The sequence below is a fragment of the Oryza glaberrima genome, chromosome 10 (genome assembly GCF_000147395.1).
Source record: "Oryza glaberrima chromosome 10, OglaRS2, whole genome shotgun sequence".
NCBI lineage: Eukaryota > Viridiplantae > Streptophyta > Magnoliopsida > Poales > Poaceae > Oryza > Oryza glaberrima.
The window spans coordinates 4,838,893-4,845,663 of NC_068335.1; the positions used below are offsets into that span (position 1 = coordinate 4,838,893).

General features: G+C 40.0%; 1 pseudogene; it reads left to right on the forward strand.

Moving 5' to 3' along the window:
- Nucleotides 1-1,943: 1,943 nt before the first annotated feature.
- On the forward strand, nucleotides 1,944-3,883 carry LOC127752697 (disease resistance protein RPM1-like; annotated as a pseudogene).
- Nucleotides 3,884-6,771: the final 2,888 nt, after the last annotated feature.

Here is a 6,771-nt window from a genome sequence, read left to right on the forward strand (position 1 = left end):
TGATGTGTTTCTAGCGAATTCCTCTCAGGGTCTCAGGACAAAGTCGTATATTTCCTTAATTTCGAAGCTAGAAAATGGCTAGGAAGATGAGGATGGCATAGAAATGCAACGGTACGCAAAGGGGAAGGCTCCCAGCAATTGCAGTTGGCGTGTTTCCTGCAAGAACCATATTACTACTCAACAAATCCTCACTGCGCTGTCTTTGATATTAAATTCCAAGTCTGCAAGTCAGATGTCAAGTAATATAAGATAGGAACCACTTTGGCAAGCTGGATGGATGGTAACATTCGTACTACTCAATTCGTACATAAATATATTACTTATCCCTATTTAAATTTTTCTTCTGAAATTATCCCCGGCCAATCTCATACCCTCAACACCTCATTTGTCATCAGAGGGAGTATATCTAGAACAATTGTGACACCACGGAAGAAGGTGGACAATGGCAGTGACAGCACGAAGCATACAGAACAAACCAGTACGTATTTTAAGATCACAGAATTAAATTAATTCCAGCCTTTAGCTCTTGAGCTTCCAGCTAAACCCCTCTAGTATGTGAGGATCTTAATACCATAGTCATCATGATTTTTTGGGTCCTACTAGGTGAGGACCTTCCAACAGATCGCAATCACACTGATTATCTTCATGTGACACATGTCATTAAGAAATTAGTAGTTATGAGACTTTTTTTTTCAACTTTAGAATATCAACCATCTAGTACAAAGTACAAACATGCAAATAGTGATTGAAATTACTACCTATTAACCACGACATGATTCTGAACAGGCAGGCATTTGCAATATCAATATCAACATGACAAATTCAACATGCAGCTAATACAATATCATTATGACAAATTACAAAAAATGGAACCTTCGATGATTGGAATATTATACATAAGCATACATTAAAATGACAGACAACAGAAGCTAAAACATCAGTGTGATGTCTTCTCAACAACTAATGTACAACCATACATGCCGGTTCCGGCAAGGAACGGGATCCTCTGCATTGGAGTAGAAAATGCAAAGAAGCTACAGTACAGTGCATTAAGCTATGTTTTGTGCTGTCCGATCTGCATCCAATGGCTCCGGACCAAGTGTTACAGTAACTAGCAAATAGGAAAAGACGCACAGTACTTTCAAAAACAGTAAATTTAGCACTGTTTAAATCAAACATGCACTACAGTACTGCTGTATTTACTGTAGCACCATAGACAAATTACTGTTCGCGCAGTTCCTCCCTGCATTACCACCGCATGAACCAAATTGATTTGTCTGCTAACCCAACACACCCTGTCAAATTGTTGATATTCCGTTGCTCGATTTTGTTATCGGCTTCCAGGTTCCATCTCAGGTCAGTATTCCAACTGATGAAACTGAGTAGCTCCTACATTTGTTTAACTACGCAGGTTGATAGGTCAGCGCTATATATGCTATCGTTGTTACAAGGGCTTTTTTTTTTTTTTTTGCGGGGCGTTGTTACAAGGGCTTAAATCTTGTGCTTTCTGAAATTTACCTATGTGGTGAAACTAAACCGATTGAATCGTTTAAAATTACCTAGTTACAATTGGAATGTTTCTATTGTTGTTCTCTTTTCAAAACCAAAACTATAACACAACTGAGCCTTCTCTTAAAATAATCTGAAGCTAGGGTGATTATTTGTATGTTGCTAGGGAAGGAGTTAAGATCCAGGGTGATGTATTTATTTCCTATTGACAGACATTGGCCCATAATATATTCCTTTGTTGTACAGTTGGACCATTGACCTGAATAGATTGTGGGCGGGTATTTGATGGACCACTAACAGCCCACAGCTTTTCTTGATTGAAAGTTTAGAAAACGGCCATAAGTTTACTTGGACATAATATTTATTTGTAAGTATATTTTATTGTTGTAGTAATATACTCCCTCCGTTTCATAATGTAAGACTTTCTAATCGAGATGATGCGCAGGTATCTTCAAGGCAAAAGGTATATCGTGATAATGGATGATGTCTGGGGCGTGGATGTGTGGTTCAAAGTAAGGCATGTTTTTCCTACTAATTGTATCTCTCGATTCATTATCACATCAAGAATACATGAAGTGGCACTACTGGCAACTAGAAATTCTGTAATTCAGTTGGAACCACTTCATGAACATCACTCGTGGGAGCTATTTTGCAAGGAGGCATTCTGGAACAATGACAACAAAACATGCCCATTGGAACTGAAATATTTAGCACAAAAGTTTGTGGAGAAATGTAATGGCTTGCCTATTGCCATTGCATGCATTGGTCGCTTACTGTCCTGCAAACAGCTAACATACTCTGAATGGGAAAATATGTACAAGCAGTTGGAGATTCAACTTACTAACAATGCAATCTTTGATGTCAGTAATATTTTGAAGCTCAGTTTGGAGGATCTCCCATACAATTTGAAGAACTGTTTGATGTATTGTACGATATTCCCCGAAGACTATTTGATACATAGGAGAAAGATAATTCGGCACTGGATAACAGCTGGATTTATCCAAGAAATAGGAAACAAAACATTGGAGCAAGTTGCAGAGGGCTACCTTAATGAACTTGTTAACAGAAGCCTACTACAAGTAGTGAGGAGGAATGAATTTGGACGACTGCGCCAATGCCAAATGCATGACATTATTCACCTTCTTGCCCTCAACAAATCAAATGAAGAACGCTTCTGTCAAATTTACAATGGATCTAGGAAAGTTTTAGTAGCAGGCACCCGTCGATTATCAATTCAGAATGAAAATGTTGAACAACTGGATCGGTCCGGTGCTACATATTTACGTGCACTCCATGTTTTCAAGAGTCATATTATGTTATCAACATTGGATCTAGAAAATGTTCAGATCAACATGCTTCCTAATGAAGTATTTGACTTGTTTAATTTGCGATATTTGGGACTTCATAATACAAACATTGAAACTCTACCAGAATCCTTGGGAAGATTGCAAAACTTAGAAGTCCTTGATGCTTTTGAGACAAATTTATCATATTTACCAAAGCATGTAGTAAAGCTTGAGAAGCTGAGATATCTATATGCAGGTACATTTTTCAGAGATCATGAAATAATTGGTGCCTTTGGAGGAATCGAGATGCCCAATGGTTTACGACACTTGACAGGACTGCAGGCTCTTCAATGTGTTAAAGCGAGCTCAGAGATTCTGCATGAAGTTGGAGCATTGAGAGAGCTAAGAACATTGGGTGTCGCCAACGTGAAAAGTGAATACTCTGCTGACTTGTGTGCTGCTATCACCAAACTGAGCCATCTTATTCATCTAGAAATTACTGCTCCAGGTGAGATGGAGGTGCTGCATCTGGAAGGACTCCATTTACCAATGACAGTTTCTTGGCTTGGCATAGAAGGGATACTAGAAAAACATCTATGCCTCAGGTTCTTTCATCTTGGTCCCATGTGAGCACACTCACTCGGTTGAGGCTGGCATTCTGCAGGCTTGATGAAGATTCCTTTTCTAGCCTCCTTGTGTTACATGGTTTATACTGTCTGGAAATATCAACCAAGGGTTTTATAGGGAAGAGGCTGAAATTTTCTGCAGGATCATTTCCAAACCTTCGAACTCTAATTGTAGGGGGCGCTCCAGAGCTCAACCAAGTTGATATAGAAAATGGCGCAATGCAAAGTCTCGATTATTTATTGTTCATAGAATGCCCTAATTTGAGGGATCTTCCTCATGGGATTGAGCACCTTACAGTCCTTGAGAAATTATGTTTGCTTGAAGCATCAGAAGAGCTCATACAGAGGCTCCGGAAAATGAGAGATTCAGATGAATGCGATGAAGATCTTATGAAGATAAGCCACATAAGAAATGTCACTGTTGGACAAATCCAGAAACAAATATGGGAAAGAATTAGGTGATCAGTACTTGCATGTAGCTGCTTCAGAGCTGTTTTATACATACGTATAATTTAACCCATTTCAAATGTATGATTGCTCTGCTTTGTGAGTTTTCCAAGTAAAACTGTTTTTCATACAATTGTTTTTTATTTTTCATGTATATCTTTACCTTGAAATGTAGTGAACAGATCTGTAGATACACAAGTTATGTCCACTTGAAAATAGTGAACTGTAAGGAACTGATCTGATGGGATCATATAAACAACAGGCAAACAGGCAATTGTCCACATGAAAATAAATAGCTAATTAGTTTATATTTTTCTCGTACATACACAAGTTATGTCATCCAACGAGTTGATCTCACATTACATAATGTCTAGTTGACAGCAATTTTACTTCATGTATCCTTGATGTGAAAATTAATTGACCGACACAATTAGATGGGAAAATATATGCCTTGTGTGAAATTAATGTCTTGATTAATGTTTGTACGATAAACAATTGGCATGTGAGTTGATTATGGTGGTTGGACGAAGTTGTTTTGCACTCAAAGAGCGGTCAGACCATAGGTTTTGATGTGGTAAGACTGGCCTGATAGCTGCAGTCAGACCATAGGTATGGGTGTGGTCGGACTGGCCTGGCCGATGATTTGACCGGCAAACTCCGTGTTGGAGTTGGTTTCGGGTTGATTTCCTTATTTATGACGATTGCTTCATGTCTATTACTTCTAGATGATTTCTGTACGTATGATATACTATTTAATGTTGAGTGCAATTCACTCTAAAAAAGTTGTAGGGTCAATGTTTCTGGTATTGTGGTATTGTAGTTTAGGGATCCAATTCAAACTCGATGTTAAGATGAGGGACCAAAAGTGAACTTATTCCTAGGGAGAGGGAGGAAGGAGGCGGCGGCCGTGGGCCGGGAGGGGAGAGAGGGAGAGGAAATGGCCCATATTAATAGTAACATTTTTCGAATTTTCCAGGAGGAGCTTCCAAGGGGGATGTTTTGATAGTTTGGATTTGGATTTGAATTCAAACTTGAAAACTAAACTCTGGGCATTTTGGGGAAAGACCAAGGGAAGGAGTTCAAGAGAAAATTTGATAGAATCTTGGTATTGGAGATGAAGAGAAATTTATGAAGGACTTCCGAAGGAATTTCAAATTCCAGATTTTCAATTTTGGAAAGAAATTTTGATTTGGGATTTTAGGATCTCAAGGACGGATTTTTGGTCCGAGATTTTTGGAGTGCGAGTTTTCAAGGAGAGGATTATTTTAAGACCTTGACACTTGGGTCCTATCACTTCTCCATATCACTAGAAGCATCGATGGCAACCTTGACCTCCACAGCCATCATCTCAACATTTGAGTCCCGCCAGTGCCGCTCACTAGTACAGATGCCACATTAAACCTCGAGTCCCCACCGCAAGAAAAAAGAGACTCAAGTCCTCTTGGTATCGGCGCTATCACGACCTCAAGCCAGCAAGAGCTGCCGCTGCGCTCCTCCTGAGCCTACGCTGTGCTTGACCTCGAGCCTCGCAAGCGCCACCGTTAGCGCTCAACCTCTATTTCCACCAATGCCGTCCTGCACCCTTGAGCCCCGCCTGATCCCGTGCTGTGCTTGAGTACAAGTTCTACGGCTCCACTTCTACCCTGAGGGATTTCATGTTTTCTTTTTAGAGTAAATATCACAAAACCTCAGGTTTTGGGGCACATCTATCACAAAACCACATGTTAACTAATTTTTATCACAAAACCATGTTAACTAATTTTTATCACAAAACCCCACCCTTTGGGGCATATTGTTGCATACCACCCATATTCCGTTACTCTCCTCTTGTGCGCCGTTTTTTTTCACCGTTTTCCGCTCCTGTCGCCGTTTTCTACTCCTGTCGCCGTTTCCAAGATTATGCTCCTGTTTCCACAACGAGGACATCCATACTTAAAGCGGGAATCCCCTCCACATCATCACTAGGCGCGAAGAATTGGCGCCAACCTGGGGCCATCTCCCGCCACTTCTCTGCCCTAGACAACAGCATAGTACATAACTTGATCGATACACAACAAAGGATCAAGGAGACCCGTGGAGGAAGGAGATTAGCCTTGTTCTGAACTTTGTAGCAGGTATGATTGCTTTCCCCCCATTTATTTACTGCAGATTTGGCTTGCTAAACGAACCCTAATTGTCTATATGGATGATGGGTTTGAAATTTCCCATTTAGTTGCTGAACCCACGATAATCTTAGTTCGATAAGACAATGTTGCAGCAGATTTTTTTTTGGCTAAATTGTGCTTTTAGTCATCAGTGATTTTCTTGATATGATAGGATGGAGGATGACATTTGGACCTTGAATTTGTTCTGTGATGATACTGTTAATGGCCCGATGCATGCGCAGAAAAAGATGGATAGAGATATCATTTGCTACTTCAATTTGGTTGGACTGATCGTTGACACATTGGCTACTTAGATTGTGATTTTATCTACTACAACAAGAAAGATGGGAGGGGTGTAGCTAGCATGGTTGCTACAGAAAGTGATTGGCAAGTGGATGAAATGTGTAAGCAGTTTGAGAGTGAAAAGGTTGCAAACTTGTACATCATGCAGAGACAAGGTATATCTCAGTCAAGCACTCTGCATGGTCCAAAGACTGAATTGGTTACAAACTTGGGTGATGTAATTGTAGAGGTGGATGACTTGTGTGTTTTGGTAAATGATGCCGTGTCAGATAGCTCAAATCCATCATCGGATGATGAAGATTTTCTACAACTGTACAATAATGATTTGGAGGAGAAGTTAAAGGAGATTAAGAGGCAAAAGGAGGATCCAAATGAGCGTTGCGAGGGAGATACCGATGTGGAGGATATATTTCCTTTGGCTATTAACCTACTAGACACAGGATCTACATCAATAGC